General features: G+C 40.5%; 1 long non-coding RNA gene across 2 annotated transcripts in view; it reads right to left on the bottom strand.

The window, feature by feature from the left end:
• Positions 1–24,785, bottom strand: part of LOC109457455 (uncharacterized) — a 280,743-nt gene that overhangs the window by 14,110 nt on the left and 241,848 nt on the right. For both annotated transcript variants that reach the window (XR_012489844.2, XR_002139027.3), the window contains exon 4: positions 16,861–16,997. This is a non-coding gene — a long non-coding RNA (uncharacterized LOC109457455). The remainder of the gene's footprint in view (positions 1–16,860; positions 16,998–24,785) is intronic.

Raw genomic sequence — 24,785 nt, 5'->3', positions numbered from 1 at the left:
GTGTATGCTTATAATGGTTAGATTTTATGTTATATAAATTGTACCTCAAGGTAGTTCAGAAAAATAAAGCCCCACCAAATGTGATACCAAATCATATCCACCAGTTCCAAATAGGCTAAGTGAATGTAAAGTGCAAGAGTCAGAATAGTTTCCTGGAGAAGGTGGAGATGACTGGGAGTGACAGAGGAAAGTTTCTGGGGTATTATTAATGTCCCATTCCTTGATCTGGGTGGTAATTACATGGGCATATTCACTTCATAAAAATGATTCAAATGGTTGACTTAGAATGTGTGGCCTGACTCTAAGTATCATTTAATAAATACTTCACAAAATAAAACAAACAAAAACAACAAATAGGAAACTGTGACCCATTTTAGAAGAGGGTGTCTTGGTGTGGTCTATTTCTGGAATTTCCTCCAGCTATCAGTTCTTTTATTTGGAGATCTTTATTAAAAAAATTGGTGAACATCATAGGTTAAATACACACAAAACAAATCTGGCCAGCTCATGCTCCAAAACCTTAGTGGGTTTTTGCATGTGCCGGAGAGAGATAATCAATTCCAAACAAATTGGCTTCTAAGTAAAACCTAGGCTTCTCCTACATCACAAAGACTTATATTTTGTATCACTTAAGACACACTTTGTGTCTGTCTGTTGAGAACACAAATTCCGCATTTTCCCCCTCTTGGAATACGACTGAATTAATACTGGCATGCTTCCCAGAATGGCATTTTAGAAATGCCAGTTCTATACAGTACTTTAAAATGCTACTGCCCCCCATGATGCCACGTAGTGAACACAGGGCAAGTGGTGGCAGCAGCCGTTGGGGGTGATGAAAACAGCAGACTATGATTCGCAAAGATGGATCCCAGTTAGGAGCTGTCTGTGGGCCTGGGCGTGTCACACAATCCTCACGATGCTGCATTTCCCCCACACACCGGAAGTCATCAATCTCACTTTACCTAAGTCATCCGAGTGTTGTGAAGGCCAAATGAGCAAGATTTTCAAGCTGCTTTCCCATGCATTCGGTGTCATCCAAGGCCACTTCTTGGTATTATTAACAGTGATAAATAAGCAAGTTAGAAAATGTAACTTGCTTTCAGTTGTGCAGCTTTTAAAATTGAGGTTATAATGAGTTCCTTGCAAAGTGCCTTATCTGCAAATATTATGTTTCTCCATTTGGTACAGAAATGGGTTCTCTAATGAAGTACATACCAAACTTGAATTTGATATGATCCCAGTGGCAGTAGAATTCTGCTGAAGGATTTGATTAGATATAAATGTGAAAGTCCTCACCATTATTTCCACCCAGACACACGTAAGATGGACAACACACATCACGGCCATTGATGATACTCCACAGGCTGAGGGGGTGGTAAAAGCCTATCTTCCTACAGAACTTGACTAGATGCTTTGGTGGGGGGGTCAAGGAATTAGTGGTTTGAGGCCCAGCCCCCTCCCCATGGAATATTCTGACATCTCCTAGGAAGTATGGTCCTCACTGAGAACAGCAGTAATGATGTTAACAGCTAACATTTCTCCAATACGACCAGCCAGACATTCTGCTCAGCGCTCTACCTGCATTTACTCCTAATAAATCTTCTACACAGAAACACAAACAATTGTTTTGTAAGGTAAATTAGATCATGTCACTCCCGTGCTTAAAACCCTGTCACGCACTGCCCTGGTATACAGAATAAAATCCTCCTGCGCCTCACCCTGTCCCCAAGGCCCTGTGTAGTCTGTCCCTGCCCGTCCCTGACCTAGCACGTGCCACACTTCCTGTGGCTCATTCGTTCAGCCACACTGGCTCGACGCTTTTTCCTTTGCTGTGTCTCTTTCTAGGAATGTTCTCCTTCCTGATTATGGTGAAATGGGATCCTCTTGCTCCTACCTCAGTGACATTTCCACAGGAGGGACTTTCCTGACCGTCCCCTCTGAGATAGACTCAAATGGATTAAATCACCTGCCCATGGATACAAAGGGGCAAAGCAACAACTTGAATCTCAACCTTTCAAAAAGAAGATATTGATAGATTCAGAGTAGAGGTTTATCTTTATCCTGAGAAAACAATTTAAATTGAAAACTCTCCGATTCGAGTTGAAGCAAAAATTCTTCCTCACTCTGCGTTGGGTTTCTTTTTATATTAATCCAGAAAGAACTAAAATTAATAAATAAGGCCACATTTCAGAGTGATGGAAAGGGAGCAAGTTATGAAGGAGATGAAAGTGAAGGAAATTTTAGATCTTGTACCCGCTTTAGGAGAGCTTCATTATTTCTTCTCATTAAAGTAATTGTTGCTCTAATGCCAGATCTTTCCATCAAGCAGGCCCAAAGAGACATTGAAAATGGAATAAACATCCTGCCTAATAACAAGTGATGAAGGAAAAAGGTGAAATTTCCACTTAGAAATAGTTGGAATTCCTTGTTGAAATTTCCTAGGGACAAAGGGTTACCCAGCTGAGATAATTGCTAATTAAGATTAGACAGTCCAGGCAAGAAACCAGGGCTGTACCCCAATGTTACAATGGGTCAGCCATTGGTTAGATTTCTGGCTGTTGATTAAATGTCACCAAGTGATTGACTCATTACTCCTCAGGCCTTTCTGGAAGAGACCCTAGTTCGGCATACTAAGTTACAGCCCAGTAATTCTTCTACAATTCTTCTCTGTGGCATAGAATCCTTTAGGGGAAAGTTTCATGACTCACTCTATTTTACTTTCTTCCTAGCAGCCTTGTTCAGCTTCTGTTTCACTTGGTAATGACTAATGAGTGTGCCCCCTTCTTTGTTAAAGGCATAGCTTGGTTAATTTAATATTTTCCTCTGTATCCTTACCTATGTATAGGAATTTTCTGGTAAGAATGTCTTGCACCAAGAAAGCATAATACAAATCGTAAGTACTTCCTTACAGAATAATTTGAGAGGCAGTCAAGTCCAACTGCATGGGATCATAACCCAGCTGCTCTACTCACCACCTATGTCACACCTTGGTGAAGGTACTTAATCTCTATGACTTTCAGATCCCTTATCTATAAAAGGAGGAAAATATTATTTATCTCAACAGGGTTGTTGAAAACTAAATAACATATACAAAAAGAAGTGAAACATCCACTGAATCTTCAACACGTTTCTAGAGCCTAATCAAGAACTAGTAGGAATATTAGACTCCACACACCAGCCTCTTGCCACATCTGCCTTCTCCCATTGACTGGGATTATCCTTATTCTCCTCCTAGTGCTCAGAAGAAGCAGAGGCAGATCCTGCCAACCTGGAAAAGACTACATCTGATAATAAATCCCATTATGATCTTGGAAAATGTGACTTTTTAGCAAATGGTAGAAGAATAATAGCAACTACTAATTTTTGAGCTTTTTATATGCGCGAGGCACTGTTCTGTGTACTTTATATATATGCAGTCATTTAACCTTCCTAAAACCCAATGGAGACATACTCACTGAGTGGCAGAGACAGCAGGCAAACTCAGGCCACTGCCACGTGACTCCGGAGTGAGGCAATGTAAGCCTTCCCTTGCACACTCACTTCTCATGTAGTCAGTCCCTATGTGGTACACTCAGTGCCCTTTCCTCTCAGCATTTCAAGGACACGACTCCTGCAATTTGATGCATTCTCAAATACATCGTCCAGTTTTTATTTTCCTCTCTCTCTCTCTCTCTACTGGATCTTTCCCATCAGATCATAAATATGACTTCTTTCCATCTTAAGCAAAATAACAACAACACAACTCATTTATCCTACCTTCCTCTCCAGCTGCCTGCAGCAGAACAGTATTTGTAGAATGTTGCCAAGTAGGCTTTCTAATTTCATAACAAAGCTAAAACACAGGCTCGTAACTCTCAGTTCATGTCGAGTATTCACTTCCAGAACTCTTTACTTAACAGTGTGCATGCAGATAAACTAGAAGCTTCCATAGTGCAAGAGATGGTTCTGTTGCCTTCTGACAACTTGTAGAAATCTTCCCATTAAAGTTTTAAGAAACGGAATAAAAAATTGTGTGTTACCTAGAAAGGCTGAAGATCAAATTCCCATGGCTCCTTACATGATCCCTTTCTCCTGGGGGTTCAGGTACCTTGAAAATTGAGGTCTAAGAATGAGTATCAAGGCAACTGCTATAGTTATTTTAACCTCTGCAGGATGCTAAAGTCTTGAAGTATTAAACTAAGGTTATTTCTCAGAGTTTGGTAACCAATTTTCTTTTAGGAATTAAACCAGAAGACATAAAATCAATGGCTAGACACAAATAACTTCAGGGACGTATAAATTATGGAAAAATATAAATGATTTACTTGAGGGATTATGGGTTCGACTTCTCTGAAAGTCACCATCTATCATTATTAATATATAATTTGGACCATTTTTTGAGGACTTACTTATGGGCATTGCACTAGAACTTATACAACTCTTGAAACGTTCTTAACAATCATTTTTGGGCAGAAAGCTAAGACCTACCATACGACCATTTCATAGAATGGTAAGGGGGTTTAAGGACCTTGCCCAATATAACAAAATCCAAACTCTTTTCATTGTGCAAAAAAATTCTTTACTAAGATGAGCAAGCATTTCTCTGGCTAGAGGAAAAAATAAAAAAAAGCAGAGGAAAATTCTCTCCAGACAAGCTAACAGAAAGAACTGTATATCTTAAATATATAATTTATACAAGTGTACACTTAGGACACAGGAAGACATGACCTGGCAGGAGTTTATGTGGAATGAAGGCTGAAACTATTTGACGTGCAATTGAGATTATGAAAACTGTGAGATATAGAATTCAGATTAGAAGAGTGTGCTTTTTTTTTCTGGGTGTCACCCTTCAAGGAGGACACTATACTGCCAAGTCAGTGTTTTAAGAGGAAAATTACCAAAAGGAAAAAAGGATCTTAAAACTATGTCCCATGTAGAATAGCTGAACAATCTCAAGTTGTTTGGGGAGAAAAGGTTCTAAGGTCTATGATGCCCTCTTTGAATCAAATGAAGGGACTGCCTTGTTAAGGAAAGACTCATCATGTACCTTGTGACAGCAAGAATTGAATTTCTGGAAGTTTCAAGGAGCCAGAAGTATCTTTCTGATATTGAATTTAAATAGAACAGTTCAAGCTGTCCAAGTCCAGATGAGAATAAACAGCCGTAAAAGGCTACAAGTACCCTGCTAGCTGAGGTGCTTAAGCAGAAAGAGAAAGAGGGTCAGTGCAGGGAAAAATGTAAGCACTGGGGTTACATTTGACTAGGTTACTCTTCAGACTCTCCACCCTGAGGATATGTAGGATCTTTGATGCAGTTTCTTCTGATTCTGGGATTTTGAGGAAAAAATTGTGATGACACAACCTTTAAAAATTATCTAGCTTTCTAGTATTATAATTGCAAAGGTAAAAAATTAGTCATTACTTGAATAGCCCATGGGGTGTCTATGTTGCCCTCATTTTAAGGTGAATAACCTCAGTGCTTTTCTGGTTCACTATCCTTCTCAGTATGCCAAGGAATAGCATCAGATTCTAAGTTATTTCTCAAAATAAATTCAATAAGCTTTTCCTTTATCAAATAATATACACACACACGCACGCACGCACACACACGGTGCCAAAAAGGTGTATACACATTTTAAGAAAGGAAAACTGTATTAAAATTGTAATACTCAATATATTCTAATAACAAAAGATGAATGCAAGTCACGTTTGACTTCTGCAATTACAAGTGGTGCTCAAAGTGGTTAGGTTACCATCAGTGTTCAGACACTTGTGATTATGGCGAACTACTATTAGGTTGGTTCAAAAGTAAGTGTGGTTTAAAAGGTTAAAAATTGCAAAAGTCGCAATTATATTTGCACCATCCTAATATTTGAGCAACATTGACCAAAGGGTCCACTTATATACATTTTTTTGGCACCCCCAGTATGTATGTATGTATGTATGTATGTATGTGTATATATATATGCATGATATGTATGTATATGCATACATACATACATATCATGCATATATTTCACACATGTATATCATATACATATATGTATATATATGTATATCACAACCACTGTCTACAAGATTTTTCATGACTAAGATTGAAGGAAGTTAACTAGCCTTAGCACTCAGGGTGTGCTAATCAATGCTCAGTCTTTCACAAATGATAACCTTAGAGACTTCCACGGTTGTGTTGCCCATTATACAGATCATGAAACTGAGGCTTAGAGAAGTTATCATATATATCTTGCCTAATGTCTCACATCCAGTAAAGCGATGCAGTTATGTGCCCATCTCAGATCTGTGTGACGTGGACTTCCTAACTATGGGTAGGAAGAAGGGGTCAACCAAATTGGGAATCCACCTGGCCTGCCAGGTGACAACTACTATTCCACAGCGGGAAGCATGTAACCGGATTTGAGTTAAGTTGGCAAAAACTCAGGAACCCAAAAAGTAAATAAAAGGCAACAAAGAACCTGTCTGATGCCTTGAAAAATAACCCTCTCAGAAGAAATGGCCGGACGGCCCCATTGCCTTAGAGTTTGGCTTGAATAAAAGCAATCGCGTCATGGGAATTCCCTTTGGGGAGGATTTGGAAGCACACATATGTCTAACCCAAGAGGGGTTTTCAGGATGGAAGTTGAGGGTCAAAAGGAGGCGATTTAAAGAAGACGCATACTGTACGAGCGTCCTGCAGTACAGGCTGGGTCATCCTGTAGGCAATTGGCGATGATTGCGTGGACGTCATTCACAGTAGGGATGACGAGGAGTCCACAGCTATGCAAGTACACTGTCACCCACTGCTAGGTCATATCCTTGTATTCATTTTTTAACTTATTAATTTAATATATTCCTTTGCTACCACAGGAGATCACATACAGACAGACCATTATCTGCGTGATTTCTTACTCTCATTAGACCATCTTATTTCTTTATTATTATGCTGCTGAAAAATCGACACCACTCGGATCAATGTTCCTCCCACTCCTTCCCTTCTCAGCTGTTCCCCTCACAGTGCTGGCTTACATTTTCTCTAACTTTCCTTATAACTTGATAGTTCAATCACCCTCGTTCTTTCCTTTGGAATGTTGGAAGATCTGTGTTTACAGACTTTCTCACCCCAAACCAGAGGAAACATTTGCTTTGCAAATTTGCAGAACAAATCTGAACAAGCTAAAGGGTTATTTAAAAAGAAACTATAACTTAACTTAAAAAAGAGAACCACACCAATTAGAAAATGTACTGTATATATTTAGTTTTCTAGTCTTCAAAATCCCAGTGTTCAGACAGAAATATCAAGCAACAAATGGAACCTGGCTCTCTCATATACTCTTAATTGGATATTCATAACACCTGGGGTGAGGAATGAGTCTGTGGGGACTAGTTGTGGACTGCAGTGGGTGGGATAGGGTTTCTGTCCCTAATTGCCTCAGAATTTGGCTTGAGGGAAAGCAACAGAAGGAAAGAAAGATGGCAGGTTGTGCAGTCTGACAAACTTGGCCTTAAATTGTCCCCCTGCCATATTCTACCTGGGTTAAGTTATTAACATCCACTGAAGACCTACTTGCATCAGTGCCTTAGATGCGTTATCTCATTTTATCCTCAGAACAATAAGGTAGCTGCTATTGCTACCCATTTTATGGCTGAGGAAACTGAGGTGTAAGTCGTTGAAAGAAGTTACCCAAAGTTCACATAGCTTGAAAGTAGTGATCTTATAATTTGATCCAAAGTCTACCCATTCACAAAGTTTGTCCTCTCCACTTATTATTTCCAGTTTCTAAATGAGGAAGGCTGAGGATAATTAGACTTACTTTTTTAGATTATTGTCAGATAACATATGTATGCTATGTATTGTTCACACACACGCACACACACGAAACCCACTAATTTTCACTATTCCTCTAAAAAAAACAAAGTTGACAAAGGAATTCCAGCAGTGTGGTGGCTGAAATTCTTGGTATGTCTTATTATTCATCTAGAGTCACTCACTCATAGGTCAGCACATTAACAGCTATTCTAAAATGTTCTGCAGGAATAAAAAATCTCGAAGGGAAATAAACTGTTGGGACCCCACACAGGCTCTCCCCAGACTTGGAATCACTGTAGCATTCCTGCGTAACTGTGGGGAGGACAGGACCCTGGTTACCTAAGAAAAGGGGAATTCGAGGAAAAGAAGTCCAGAGATGAGGAAGAGAGAGAGGCATGCCACAAGAACTCTGTAGTTGTAGATGAAAGCACTGGGTTTGAGCCCTAACTCTTCCCTGGCCCCCTCTAAGTCGCTGAGCTGACTGCTGTCATTTGCATAAGAGAAGTAACCATTACTGTCTATCTGTGAGTTGTCCTGGGGATCAAACACACATATAAATGAGACTGCTTTGCAAACTGTAAAGTATTAATTAAGGAGTTACAAAAGGGAGGCCCAGAGCCAACCCGGCCCCCAGATAGTTCAAGGTTGGCCTGAAAGAGTGGCCCTTCAAAAAAAAAAAGATGATATGATTGATGATGACAGAGAATGAGAATGATTTGTCAGCAGAGCCTGCTCTCCTCTGTTCACCGTTGGTGCCACCCATCCCAGACTATATTTTTGCTACCTGTCTCTCCTTTGAAGGCTTTTGTGTTTGTTCCTTTACTATATACTCACCATCCTTTATGATCAAGACAGTATACAATGAACTTCACTTATGTCCCCCGTTTGACCCAACCTTCTGTAAAATACTAATGGAGCAAGCAGAAGGCCTACCCTGCAGGGTGAGGAAGGGGAGATCTGGGAGGGCGGACCTCTAGCCACATTTCCAACTCAGAACGCAAAGAACAGAAGCAAGTGCATGGTTTCATGAGACTTTGCCTGATATTCTAGAGCAGCTGCCACTCTGCTAGCTCTTCAAATGATGCAGTGGAAAATGAGGACAGGGTCTGACCAATCCCCTTTCTATAGGTACCAGGGCCCAGGAACTGATAAGTAACAGGTGATGCACCAGCTAGGATAACAAGGGGAACCAAATGCACAGTGGAGGAGGAAAGGAAAGTGCACGCGAGAGGAAAATGCATTTCTGCCTCCAAAAAGACTGATCATGATGCAGCAGTAAGAATTGAAAAGCCAATCTCTGGAAGGCCTCAGACAAGTGCCTCTGGAGTGTTCTGGCAGGCTGATGAAGAGCACAAATTCAGAAACTGCAATTCATACAGCAACTAGCCATTCATCCTGAAAACAAATCTGCTCTGGGCGTTATTTATCCAGCAGTTGTCTTTGATTGCTAAATGAGGCTGCGGCGTCTAATGGTTGTTCCTCAATTCTTCCATGTCTGGTGTCAACCAGGTGTTTAATAACTGTCAACCAAGATCCTGTATTTGAGGGAATGTATTCAGTGGAAGATTAGGCAACACAGCTAGACCACCTCCTGTGCAGGAAAGTATTCCTCGCTAGACAATAACATAACCGTCATGAGGATAAAAAAGAATTTCAAAGGAGAGACTTAGAATTTCCCTCCTCAAAATGCAAGGTGTGAGTTTTCACCCTCTGACTGGGATATGTGAGGCGTGGCCTGGATTAAAATGCTTTCCTGACCCATCTCTTGTCTATCACAGCCTTTGAGACTCATTTCTGTCCAGTTTTCTCTGATTAGCTGTATCACATTCCTATCGTTCTGTGTATCCCAACTCCTCAGGTCAAAACATTCGGGCAGAATGAGGGATAGAAATAATACTGAATTTACAGTGAGGACACAAGAACTTGAATGATAATCCCCTTCTGCTCTACCATGTGACTGGGTCTTTACTGAACCTCAGATCCCACATCAGTAAAACAGGGTATCATATAAATATACGTGCTATTACCATATTTCCCTGAGAATAAGACGTAGCTGGACCATCAGCTCTAAGGCGTCTTTTGGTGCAAAAATTAACATAAGACCCAGTCTTATATAATATAATATAAGACCCGGTCATATATTGTATTAAAACAAGAGACTGGGTCTTAAATTAATTTTTAATTTTTGCTGAAAAAGACACATTAGAGCTGATGGTCCAGCTAGGTCTTATTTTCAGGGCAACACGGTATTAGAACTATGGCATGTTACAAACACTGCCTTGTAATAGTCTTCCCATTCTTTTCAGTACATGTGACTTATTAAAACTTGATTGGCCTATCAGAGACGGAGTCTTATAAGGAATGGAGTTATGGTAAAGAAATAGAGCCACCATGTTACAGGTGTTCAAGGCCATGTAAGATGAAGACAGATTCCAGACATGCAGAGAAAAATGCAAAATGGAGATTTGGGTTAATAAGAATAGCTCTAGTGGGCAGGACTGAACTCTGCCCCAGGGCAGAAGCTATAGATCATTGTGCCCTCTTTGCGCTCCCAGCTACACGGCTTCAACACAAAGTTCTTAAACAAAGCCAGAAAGTCAGGGAGCTAAGGGTGAGTCCACCGTGGGGTTTGGTCATTTTATCTCTGGAGGTCCCATGAAGCTTTAAAACAGCTGTTTCTCATAAAATTTGGGCTAGTGGTTAAATATATATATATATGTAGATCAACAGCCACCCCCCAAAATTGCAGGAGATAAATGTTCAGAGACCCACAACCTTGCTAGCAGTTAGTACCTTTCAATGTAATTCAATCCCCTACCAGACCTGAAGGAAATACTGTAGTCCCACGTAACCTTGCTTTCAGTTACCTGTGGTCAACAGTGGTCTGAGGAAAATTCCAGAAATAAACAATTCATAAACGGCATATCATTCTGATTAGCATGATGACATCTTGCACCATCCCACTCATTCCGACCTGGATGTACAATCAATCCTTTGTCCAGAGTCTCCACGCTGTGTACTTTACCCGCCTGTTAGTCCCTTAGTAGCCATCTCAGTTATCAGAGAGACAGGAGAGTGGGGGGACTATTGTGTGGCATTCTCAAAAACGTGGTTCTTATAAAATGGGAAAATCAGTCATATTTGTTCTCTGTGAAATTTCCTTTACTTTCGGTTCATCTGCTCTCTTCATTACCATTGGTTATATTAGAAATGGCTAACATTGAGACTTCTTAGATCTCAAACACTGTGTACCAATATTTTGTATAGAAGTATCTTATTTAATTATCATGATCACCCCTTCTACTGATGAGGAAATGGAAACTTAGAGAAGGGAAATACCAGACCCAATCGATAGAGTCCAGTTGACTATAACTGATGGCGTCAGAACCTGAACTTAGTTCGGTATGATTCTGGAAGGAGCGTTTTCATGACCTGAGTTATTTTTGTCTCTGGCATTGCTCTTTCCTCTATAGAGACAGCACTACCGACTAGGAGCCATCCAGCAGCGTGGCTATGGCCTACCTCTGGGCTTCTTCATTCAGCATTTCAAGGCTCCTCTGGATTATTTACAATTTCTCATTCATTCTGGCATATTTCTTGGTCCTCTGCTCACCACAGAAACCAGCTAGAAACATCTTGAACCCTAGTGGTTCATCTGACTTGTCCTTACAGGATGGACATGCAGTAAGTACCATGAATCCTAGTTCCACAGTGGTCACTTTCTAATCCTGTATTTCAACACTATGGAATGAAATGTGGTATGTCTGACCTTGGTATTTTCTAAGTGACACAGTGAGAAACATTATTACTTTATGTGTGTATGTTTTGAAATAAAATGTTTAGAACAGTTATCATTTAATAGTCCAGCTCTGCTAAAGAAAGCAAACCTTCAGAGTATACATCCAAATATTTGGTACAGGCTGTTAAGACATTTAGACAGTCTCTTCTTTCCACTGGGAAATTGTTTCTTAAATATAATAAGAACACTGAAAGCATGTATCCTGGGAAATTTTGTTGTTCAGAGAGTGTAAAAAAAATTTTATTAATAAAAATTAGATAAACATTAATGAGGGAACTATGTTGAATACCTGAACTCAAGTGAAGGCTGGGGAATTTTTGTTTTTTTGCGTTAAAATCCACACCTGCTCAGGACTTCACATTTTACCCCGGCCCTTTTCATTCATGTTGTCCTTGAGCCTCTGTCATTGACACCTCAGATTTCCTGTTTAGTGAAAGGTCTGAGATCTCAGTATCCAAATGCGTGACACATCTGAAATGCTCAGTTTGTCTGTTTCAAAGTACTGTCTGGATTGATTCAGCCGTGATGCTTCTGGGTAGAATGGTTATGGGCCAGGTTAAAAAAAAAATACACTGGATGGAATTGCCTTACAAGAGTTCAGTTATTTTTGCTCTACAGACTTGGCCATAAAATCATAAATTAAGAAATAGTCTCAATGGGTGAAAACCCTTTCAAAGAGTCACCTATTTTTGTCTTGACTTACTATTTAGGAAACTCTTCTTCACAACTAGCCAAACTTTTTCTTGCTACAATTAATAAAAAAGCTACATTGCATTGTTTAACTTTAGCATAGACAGGGAAGTCTTCCAGGCAACCATACAAAGTTGTGAAATTATCAAGATAAAATCACAATCACATAGATGATAGGCGTTTGGATTAACTGGGGATTTGGGTAATTGATTGCTGGCTAAAAATCCTTCTTCTGATCATTGATTATTTATATTGATAATCTTTTTCCAAAACATGCAATTTCACTTTCTGACACAGTAACTTTTATTTCTCTTTCTGTTCTTCAGCGGTTCATTTTCGTCTGTCATAAAAAGTTGGGTTGCTTTTCTCTGGACCATCTTAAGTGTTGGCACTTACTTTCTAAAATGGAGAGGCGTATGAAGGCAACCATTGTTTGTCACACCATCCTATGCTATGTTATTTATATTCTACCTAGCATTCCAGGTGACTTTTCAAGACATGTTCTCATTCATTCAGCCTCTGCTTAACGAAATGTTTTGGTAACCACTTAATAAATAAGGCTTGGCCTGAATAGAACTCTGGAGACTGAAGGGAACACGCCCAAGAAGATGAGAAACTTAGAATGGCATATCGCCTTATAGATGACCTATTCATAGGGCCTCTGGTCACCTTTGAAGCTCCCTCTAAGAAAGACACCCAAACCAGGCTTCTTTGGTTCTTTCTCATCACAGAAAATGTTACCACTTCTAACCATTTCTCAAGCCAAAGCCCTAGAAGTCATTCTTGATTACTTTTTGACCCTGCAAAACATCAGTAAATCCTAACTCCTCAATCTGCAAACTTCATTTCCAGTATAACGACTTCTCACCAACTCCACTGCAATCAGCCTTTAAAAATGACCAGTATCTCTCATCTGTAACAGCTTCCTACCTGGTCTCCCAGGTTTTACTCTAGTCTCCTTGCCATCCATTATTTTTAGGCAAATAAACACATCATAATCTTACACTCAGGGAGGGCCACCAAGGTTAGTATATGTCTTTGTGCACCTGTTTCTGTGCGTGCATGGGTCGTTTTTTTAGCCAAAGTAAGAACATTATGTCCCAGTCTTGTAACTTTTTTCTGGTTGCTATCACCTCTGCATTTTGGTAATTTAAAAAATGTCTCCAGTCATCCTGAAATGTCGTCACAGCTATTTCTCCAGCATCATACTTTAATCATACTCTTAACTTAGTACAGTCTCTTCCTTAAGTTTTGGACTTGTTGAAAAGACTGAGCTAATTTTCTTAATGTCCTTTTTACATGAATATGTTCGATGTTTGTTTCTGTAAAATCAGATCAGTTGACTCTCTTTCTTAAACATATTAATGGCTGCTCACTGTAGAATAAAATTGAAACTCCTACTATGGCCTCTAGGCCTTATGATCTGATCCTCTCACACTCATCCCTCTTCTCACAAAGTACCAGTCATACAGGCCTGATCTCTGACCCCCCAAAACCCCAAGCTTTTCTCACCTCAACTCCTTTGTACTTGCCCTCTTCTCTCGGATACTCTCCTAGCCTCCAGGTGTCAGTTCACATAGCACTGCTGCTGAGAGGCTTCACCCACTTTCCAATATAAATGTCACTGTCCCTTCTCTTTGGTAACTCCTTATGAAACATGGCCCTGTTTTCATGCACTTGTGTAGTCCTCTCCCAGACCGACTCTGGGCTTGCCCACGTGACGATTTGGCCAATGGGACATCAAAAAAATGACAACCAGATATGCTTTGAGAGCCCTCACACCTTGGGGCTTAATGTCCAGCTGCCGTTCTATAAAGAACTTTGGGGAGGAATACGGAATGATGACAACGTAAGGAGACCCTGGAGGATGAGACGTCTTGGGGGTTCCAGCCCCAACCAGCCTCCCCTCTGAATGCAGTTGCATGAGTCCCGTCAGCTAGAGGAGGGGAACCGCTCAGCTGAGGCAGTCAGCTCAAGATTCATGGGAATTAATAAATAGTTGTTGTAAGGCAGTAAACGAGTTACGGTGCTCTTTACACTGCACTAGGCAACTGAAAGAGTTCTGTCTTTCAATGTATTTCATACTAGCGTTTACCACCATCAGAAATAGACAGACATTCCCGCCATTGTCCACCTCCCGCCATGGTCAGCTGCATGACAATCAGAGATCCTGCCCGGTGGTTTACCACTGTCCGTATCTTCAGTGCCTCTGACAGTGCCTGGCACCTATTAGGCGCGCAAGAAAATTTGTTTGGTGGATGAATGACTAAAAAGCTCCGAGACTCTTAAGACAAGTTGAGGGAAAATGTATACAAGACAAGCTGGAGCAGAGTCAAAGATCAACTAGGCCAATCTTTCTTGTTATTGGGGGGGAAAATGGTAAATCCAGAGAGGAAAAGAACACACATGACGTAGAGCAAGGCCTATACAAAAGATAAGAATCTGTCAACGTGGTGTTCTGGAAAGCCAGCCACTCAGAGCCCAGGTCCCAGATTCAAGGATACAGAAAGCTCTGAAAGTACTCAAAGTTAAGTGATATTGGCAAATAAGATTTCAGACCGGAAGCGTCTGCACTTGGAGCTGAAATCTGGTTGGAGTAGGTCTCTGTGGTGCTGGGGAAGGTGGTCTTGGCCATAAGCCTGCTTTTTTTTGTGCAGCCTCTGAGTTGTCACAATCGCACGTCGGGACTGTAATTGCTTGACAGTGGTCTAGCAATTCACAGAGGCCTGGTCTCCCAACTCCTACTATACAGTACTTTTCCACGACAACATCCTGCCCCTAAGCTGTGTGAGCATTTCTTTTTTTTTCCTAAACCATAATCTCAGCCAGTTTTACTCTGCGATACGATCCAAGCACCGACATGGACACACTCACCAGCCTCTATTCATCATTTACAATATGCCAGGCTCTCTGCGAAGTAGTTACTGTGCATTATTTCATTTCAAGTTCATAGCATCTCTTAGGGTTAAATACTATTCTTGTTCCCATTGTACTGGTGAGTAAACTAAGCATCAGGGAATGTAGGTAACATATCCAAGGTGAACAGCTAAAATAAGTAAAGTCCTGCTTCACGTCTCTGTCTTCCTATCTGCAAATCTGTGATCTAGTGCCTTCTCTGTGTGATGCCTCCACCCTCAAGGTTGGCATGTGCAAACCTCAGCCCAATTCTCGATGCTGGATAACCCTTCACAGCAAATTTCACTAGGAGGTGCCTCATTTCTTTGAGTTCAAATTCAAATTCACTGTCACGCTTAAATTGAGAATTAGTGAATATTTACTTGATATGTCAGACCTCTGTACGGCTCAGGAATAGTTCATGCCTTAATTCGGCCAAAAGTATCTAATTTTGCATTTTTCAAATCAGCTGGCAAACTCCTGAGGAACATATTTTAAGGTAGAGGAGATATATAAGAGCATGGCTATATGAAAGAGAACTCCCCCCGTATCTGTGTTTTGGCACATTCTGTCCTGTGCAAATACTTAGTTCTGTTTATGAATAAGAAATTGTCATTTTGTTTATAACCTTAGCTTAAGGAATCCCAAAGACCATCTATTTCACAGTTTTTAGTAATATATCTTTTTCTTTCAATCCTTTCACACAAATACAGTATGTAAAAGACCATGTTTCTCTGTTTTCAGAAGGAATGTGTCTGTGGTGGCAGCGGTGGCAGGGTTGGGGAAAGTTAGTGATACCTGGCTCCTTGGCTCTCTCCTTTTGCCAGACAACCTGAGGCTGGAAAAAGCCACCTACTCCAGGTCACACAGTTTTCCAGGTGACAATATAATTAGTCACCTGTGAGTGCCGTCACTTAGTACTTTTATGCTGAAATGCACAACTTAGTTCAGTGCATGCACCACTTCTTTACTTGAGTAGTAGGCAGTTTTTCTTCTTCTGCCTCAGCTGACTCTAAGAATTGCTTCTCCCTATTTTCCAGGCCCACTTCCCTGGATTCCTGTGTGGTGCACACTGGTTGCTGCCTTCAGACTGGGTTGCCTAGCAACCAAGCTCTGCAGGCTTCCTAATAGACAAAGGCTTTTCCTTCCAGTCCAACTGCTGTACTAATGCTTATTGTTGACAAAGGAACAACTCTTTGCTGAGCATACTCTGTATTCTGGAGGCAGGTTGGGAACTTGGTGCCAGGAGCTATACACAGCTCTCCTAAGCAGGGAGAAGGAACAGAAGTTTGAGGCCCAACTCACTATTGTACACAGACTATTTTCTGTATTCATAGATGTGTGTGCATGCATTTTTACCGGATCACTCACCGGAAATTACTTTACAGGAGATGTTTTGTCACAGTGGCGTCTGAATTCAGAGAACACTTCACAGTGCCATCTATTATACTTGTCCCGTACAGCCCATTAGATGATTAGGAATCATCTAATATTGCAAGATATTCATGTACATAGTTTAAAATTATTTCACACCTATCAATTAAGTGGCTTAGATTTAAGCTCCATTTAACTAAAACCTTGAATCCATAGAGCACTTTCAGTTCCCTCCCACTGGATCCTAACATGGTGCTATCTCAAGGCAGGCAGGACATGGTAGGCAGGGTATTCCCACTTCACAGAAGATAACGGTGACTCACCCACAGGTAGACAGGGAAAGGGAGACGAAGCTTATTCTTCAAGAGCAACCCTTCAGAGTCTTCTGGCTCCAGGGGCTTGTTCAACTCTGGGACAGACGTATCTTCGTGTGAAAACTACTTTGATATTGGTGGCTTGTCTGCAGAGAAAGGAGGGAAGGGGAGGGTCACTCTCTAAACTAGTAAATAAGCTTGAAGAAACATAACAACTTATTCTGGTTTACTCAGCAAAGCTGTCACCCTCTTATCTTTCTGAATCAAGGCAATCAGCCATTAAGCACTATATTACTGATGTCTGTGGTTTTATCATGAGACAGCATGAGAATACATTTAGCAAGAGAGGCAAGGAAATAATGTTAAATATAGTTGATGGGCAAAATGCAGTTAATACACCCACTATTGAATATGGCAGGGATTCATAATCTTTTTTTTGTTTTTCTAAGAAAAAGCGAGATAACTAACTTAATGAGGATAGGCATTTTCCTTGACTTTGTGCTTTCTATATGCTCCACAGAGCCTGGTCTATAGACCTCATATCATAAATATTTATAGAACTATAGAATAAAAATAAAGAAAAAAATAAGGAACCAGTGTCTTCCCCAATATAACCAAAAGAGCTTGTGTTCCAATTCCTACCTCCTGTCATCCAATTAGGCAACATACCATCACCTTAGGTTCAAAATCAGGAAGACCTTTCTGGCATTTTAATAGTGCTAAAATCTTGGAATGTTTTCCAGAAGAAGATAAAAGATCTTCCCTGTGAAACAAGACTAGCTGCCCAACTCTAAGGCCAGAGCTTGTATAATTCAGATTGGCAACAAGAGGAAGATTCAGGCAAACCAGAAACGCACTTTTAGACCCCCAGTATTATAATTCCTCTTCTTCTTCTTACTATAATTCAATAGTAATCCATCTTTGAATACAATGATCATCAAAGAAATTACCTCGTTCCTAATCTATTATTATGAGGGCAAGTTCATCATAGCCCAGAGCATAATAGTCAAAGCCTAAAATTCAGAGTCAGATTGACCTAATGTGAGACTCTCAGGCCTCTTCAAACTGGTTTCCTTATAAGCAAACTGGTTTGCTTACAGCATCTGTGTCAGAATGTGGTTGTAAACATTTAATGAGATAATTCTTATAAAGGTTTTAGCTCAGTCTGGCATATAGAGCTCAATAAGTGCTAGGCATTAATTTAAATAATAATAATAGTAATTTAAATAAGTACATATTGGTTATTTGTTTTTTTGAGGGGCCCATGTCCTTTGGCCAAAGTCCTAAGATGTCTCAAACTTTTCAATTGATTCATGGAAAGAGTCCCTAGTACATTTCTAAGAAATGTGTTCAAACAGCATTTAACAAAATTTAGTGCCTCACTAGGTCCAGGGAGGAAATTCTAGAGAAGTAGCAGTCTATACTTTTTCCATGGAGTTTGTTGTTGGGACCCTACTATCTCCTTTCTTTTTCCATCCCCACCACCTGGAGGGAGGAATTATTCAGTACACACTGTTCCTGCCCCTCCCTGTGCTGGATGGGAACCTACCATGTTTTTCCATCACATGCTAGATTCTTCCGACACCATCTGTTCTCTTAAGCCCACAACACAGTTTGCCTTGCTGCACAAGCCTACTTGAAAATGTCGAGAAGAAATGTGATGAATGAGTCTGAGGAATGTTGTTTACCTACCAACCATCCACCACTGAGTGGTGGGGATGCGGCTGGATAACAGCACAGTCTTACAATACTGGCATTCTATGATTAGCCCTATCAAATATGTCACAGAGTTGGAACGACAGAGACAAGGGCTCATTCCAAAGATTTTCAATCCAGAACCCGCTGCTACGAATCCTACCTTAGCTCTTATTTACTGAGTTCTCAGTTTGTACTGGGCACTATGTTAATTACCTTCCACGTACAACACAATCCACACGCACAACACTCCAAAAGGAAGATAGTACTGTTATCATCCACATGTATAGTTGAGAAACCAGAGGCTTGTGAAGACGGGTTAATTATAATCACACAGCTGGCAAATGGCAGAGTTGGAATGTGAGCCCAAGTTATATGTCTCCAGACTCTCTTTCCTTGACCAACGCTCACGCTGCCTCCCACAAGTACAGTAAACGGAGAACCAATTGACTTACACTCTCCAGTCCCACAATTATGAAGATTTTGTTTCCTGGACTCTCAGTTCAGTTTTGCTTTTGTGGTGACCCTAAACTGGAAGAATGTTCATTCAAGTCAGAGATCGTGATACATTTACACACACACACACACCTCCTTCGATCATGTATTGTAGGAACTCAGTAAATATCATTAGTAGGTGGTTTGTCAAAGGGGACAATGATTGGGGTCATCAAATAACTTGTCACCCAAATCAGAGTATGTTTGAGAAGGAAAGGGTTCCTATTAAAATTCTGCTAGGACAACAGCTATAAAGAGAGATTATCCTAGACAAACTGGGCCACGTGGTTATTCTAGTTTTAACCCCATGTTCTCCTACCATATCTATTCAGTGTCATGAATTCCCTCTGAGATTAAAGTTAGAGCCCACCTTTAAAACAGTGAAATTGGAACACCAGAAAATGGAGCCATCTATCCTAAACACAAGCCCGGAAACAGAGTCTATCAAAAAGACAACTCGGATGTCACCCCGATTTTGTTTTCCCTTTTATAAATGTTTTTGTGAGTTTTTTTTCTTACTCCTCAGCAGATGCTACCTGATTTGTGCTCTGGCTAATGTCACTCGCGTCAAGAACGTTGCCAAATGCAATGAGGTGCTACTGACACCAGGAAAGGGGAGGAGCAAGGAGAATGGCGCTGGCTGCATTTCCTTTGTGGAGAATTTTAATGACTCAAGGAGCATCCTGATAGAGGACATCTGTACATGCTAGAAGCAAAGCAAAGTGCTCTCATTCCAAACTCTGCGACCTGAGAAACCTGTAGTGGGCTCCACCCACCTAACAGGGCTGGATTGGTCCGGGAGGGAGGGCTGAGGACTGGGAAATAGACGCAGCAGCTGCAGAGCTATAGAAAAGCTGCAGAGTAGTGGTGAGGAAACCTGAATTCTCTCTCACTCTGTGCTCCTCACCAGCTTTGTGACTTAGGCGAATTATTTGTCTTCATAGAGACTCTGCTTGTTAATAATAAACATACTCTAAAGCTATCTTAATCGAAAATAGTAAAACAAGTAGTTTTATTCAAGGATCCATGGGTTATTTCATGGAAGCCAAAGGCAGGAACACAGCAGGGTATTAAAAATAGTGGATAAGGGAGCTTAAAAATGGACTGCAGGCTAGGACTTCAGGAAGAAAAGTCACTTCTTCTTTCATTATTACTTCTTTCTGTGAATCTGCTTCCTCCTCTTTTCTGTCTGTCAATTTTTTGTTTTCTCCTAGTCAGCCTGGTAGAAGACAGGATAACCCAAGTTTTCATGGTATAGGTCCAACCACCAGGAGAGACTGAATCTCAATTCTCATTCTCGTTTCCACGTCTAATTTCCAGCCAAAGATCTGGTTGGCCAAACTAGTGCCAATTGTCTTCCCCAGACCCCAAGGGCATGAATAGAGGGCATATCACTTGTAGATACCATGCCCGAGGCCCACTTCTGTGACCCAATAGAAGAAGGTGAATCTCGTTCCCATGGTAGGGGGACTGTTTGTGAGCTGAGGCAACATTTTAAAAAGCATCCACTAGTTTTATTCCCTCAACAGTAAAACCTAACTTCTCTTCCCTTGTGTGGTTTTGAGTTTTAAACGATACCATGTACAGGAAAAAATATTGTGGAATGCAAAGGGCTTTATATTTGTCAGGCACTAGCTTTAAACTTAAGTCACTCTGTGAGTCAGATGTAAAGCAATCATATTTAAGCCTATATCCTCTAGGTTCCTGAGCTGTAGTACTGTAGTACTCCTTCCATGGATACCTGGTAGGTGGATGTCATTGCCAGAAAACAAATAAACAAACAAACAAACAAACAAAAAAACCTCTTTCCTAATGCAAATGTTATGGGCTTAGAATTCACTGACAAGCCAGAACCCTCTCGCTCTCTAAGTGTATAATCAACTCCCTTATTTGCATTATGTAAATGATACCTTGTATAATTTCATATTCATAATTGTTATCATTAATAAACTCCGTTGTTATTTCTCTAACAGAGCTCTGAGATGCTGAATTATTAAAACGGTAAACAGAACGTAAAGAGTGTAGAATGCATGAATCTTTTGTGATACTGACAGATTTGGTTCATGACCTGCCATAATTATTCATATTACTACTTATTTTGCCAGGGTAGGTTGTCAACATGGGTAATAAGTATGAAGCAAGGAAGACTCCTCTACCCAAAACTTAATTCTGCAAGGAATGTCACTAAAAAAGGAAAGGCTACACAGCTCACTAAAGCGCTGAGATTATAATCAATCCATCAACAGATCTCTACTAAGGCCTGTGATAGGCAAATACTCAACAACAGTGTTGGGGTTTAGGAAAGGGCTAGGATGTGAAATAATATTCTAGAAGTATTTTATTGATAGACACCGCCCCCACCTATTTCTGATCTGGATTCTACCCCCAACCCTCCATAGAAATGACTTTGTGAAAAGAACACCCACCAACCAGACTCTAGTTCTGACTCCTTAACTTCGGGCCTCAAATTCATCACCATTCAGGGGTCATAATTATAAGGAGCAGCAGAGAAAAGTTGAAATTCAAGGTTTCAGGCATGTTTTTCCCAAGAAAACCTGGGGTGATATGTGCCCTGGTAAACATGAGCTATGTTGCACAGAACCAGTAAGAAACTAGGTAGATCCAACATGTGAAACCCTATTCAGGTAAATACAAAAGGCTCTCAGCTCTACCAGGAGGGTGCAGTTCAGATTATTGAGTGGTAGTAACCATCTGAGCAAGTAAAACTTGTGGAGCTGAGGAAGGAAAAGTGATAGAGATGGACTACAAAAAAGGAGGCGAAAGGAGAAAGAAAATGCACAATAACATCGAACAGGCTGAGAGTTTAAAAAGAAAATAACCACTTGTGGAGTGGCTGTTCTTTACATTCTCAAAGGTGCACGCGTGCAAACATACAAATGCGGACACACGTAGGTACACATTCTCCCACCCAACAGACACTGTGTATGTACACACAATCTCATCTTCAATATGAACTCATGTGTCCACTCACACACATAAATACACTGCCACAAGTAATACCCCCCACACACAAACACACACTCTCCCCCCTGCCTATTTCCTTCCATCCATGAGAGTGGCAACGGCATCTGAGCAGAGGTGTCTGAAATAAGTGTGGAAATGGAGCATAGAGGTTCTCTAAAGACAGGCATAAAGACAGAGGCTGTCTGGCCAAGAGTCGATCAGGAAAACAGAAAGACCTAATCAAATGACAACAGAAAGGTCAGCATGACTGACTCCTGCTTCCTAAAGCAAGTGGTAATTTTTCTGTACTTCTGAAAATAGAACTGAAGATGGAAGAAATTGAGGTTAATGGCTGAGCACTATCATTAGCCAGATTGGTGCCTATTTTGGAAAGGATATTTTAGTGACATGTTTACCAAATGGTCCTATTCAAATGCTAGCTAAAATAGGAAGTTCTAGGAACATACATCATTATCTTCTAGATTCATCTCCCCAAATGCACATAGGAATCAACTGTGACACAAACATACAAACTCACCCTTGAGAACATCTGTAATTATCAAATATGTTACTCCTAATGCCCATATTGGCTTTGAATTATTAAATAGGCTTTTAATTGTATATCTGAAGGTGCTATTACGTAAAGGAAAGAGCTACTGAGTTCACTTGAGAGAGACCATTTATTAAGAACTCTGTGTAGACACTGTCCCCACATCTTCACGTGATCTCATTTAATCCTGACAACAATTCTATGGAGTAGGTACGACTTTTATCTCTATGTTGTAGATGAGGAAACTGAGACATGGAGAAATTATGCTGAAGACATAGTATGCGTAATATCACAAATATTATGCTGAGGAAGAGGCAGAGCTTGAATTTGAATCCAGGTGGTCTAGTCCTGAAATACCATTCTAAAATGAGGATATTTCATTCCAGTGGCAACTACCAACTGGTACTGTCTGCAATGCTACATAGAGAGGTACTTCTGACTGCATCTGGGCTTGACAAGAAGGAGTGCTGTAGTCAACGAAGTGTGCCACAGGTGGGGAGGTGAACGGAGACATGCACAGTGAGTACTGCGACACTCACCTGGGTTCCAGAAGATAAGCAACCACTAATCACATGCGCGACCTTGCCCAAATATGATAGGTGAGAAGTGAGGAATCAAAGATAATGTCATTACTTAGCAACATTTGTATGGGTTTGAATACAAGCAAGGACCTCCTAGCACAGTACTAGATGGCTAGAACAGCTTAATATCTTAAAATCTTAGGTTATTATCCTCCAGATTACACCATGATTTCATAGCTACAATCTCGGTTTTTTAAACTCTTCCCATACCCATGTCTACTACTAAAAATGAACACTAAAGCTCCTGTGTGTGCTTATAATACAGTGGGGATTTAAATACATGCCCGAAAGTCATATGACAGTTAAAGAAAGTGACTTTTCCATACTCAAAACAACAACAACAACAACAACAACAACAACAAAAAAAAACTCAGTGGAGAAGAAAAGGAAAGGGAAGTGAAATTTTAACACGTAAACAATGCTCAAAAGGTTTGACAGTTCTACCCATCCAAAAATGTAACACTGTGCCCACCTTCCTAAAACAATGTGATTCTTAATATGAACATTAATATGGGTAAAGAGAGTATGCTGTGTCAATTTAAAATTTACGACAACTTCCAAAAGCCCTGTTTAGATAACTTACCAAGGTCACCGAGCCATTCCAAACAGACCCAGAACTATTATCCCAAACTGCTAGAACCAGCTTATTTTCCCCATGGCCCCAAGTTTGCTTTTGCGGGGTGGGATGAACCAAGCATGTCTCAATCTCTATTATAACCATGGGTCTATGGGCTGATGACTGGCAAGAAAGAGGGCTGTGAACTGTGACCACGGAAGGCTTGGCAGTCAGCCTGGCTTCATTTGAATCTCACTCTCAAGTGACAGAATTAACCAGCCACAAAACTTGAGTTCACTGAACAGGAAAAATGAGGTTGCAAAAAAAAAAAGTTAATGCAATCTAAGTCTGTTAAATAGAACAACAGCCATTTATTTATTCCCTGCCTTCCTTCAAGAAAGATTTAAGACCTGAAACACAGTTATCATGTTTTACCTGATACTTAGAAGTTCTATCATATTGAAAAAGGATTAGTTTTTTAAATATGGTTTTAGAAAAGAGAATATAGGTACTAGGGTACTAGAACAAGGGTACTAGAAATTCCAAAACCTGTCTAAAAATTTTATAAAAATGTCTACGATGTAGTGAGTGCCAGTAATATCTGAGCTGTTCATTTCCAAATGTCTCTACAAATGCTTTTGTCAGGTGGCCAGAAGGGACTTGAGAACATCACGCATTTAACTACCTCAGGATCGTATACATTCTAAGATATTTTTTCAACTTCACTAAGCACTGGCGTGAAAGATTTGGTATGCTTTATTTGCTAAGCACAAGAAGTCATGGGGCAGGAAGAGGAGTGAGGGTTTTTCCATAAGAAGCCGCAGAAGTTTTTTAAACCAAAATTAAGGAGAGTGGAGGCATGTCACATTACCGAATGGACTCAGATGGCTGAGATGAGAGATCACCTACTTCCATCATCACAGGATTTACTCTTTTATTTTTCCCCACATAAGAGTAAAAATTGCACCATCTATGTCTACTTCTGAGTTTCTGAGAGATTACACTGTCAGCCATTCAGGAAGATTGGATGATAGCAAATCATTTACTTAACACTGGTGGGGAGTATTAGCCTAGTTCCCTTGAACTGAAAGGG

Source organism: Rhinolophus sinicus, chromosome 5 (assembly GCF_057876585.1).
Source record: "Rhinolophus sinicus isolate RSI-liver-muscle chromosome 5, RSI-T2T, whole genome shotgun sequence".
Lineage (NCBI taxonomy): Eukaryota > Metazoa > Chordata > Mammalia > Chiroptera > Rhinolophidae > Rhinolophus > Rhinolophus sinicus.
The sequence above is the reverse complement of the archived record's forward strand: the minus strand, read 5'-3'. Positions and strand labels throughout refer to the sequence as shown.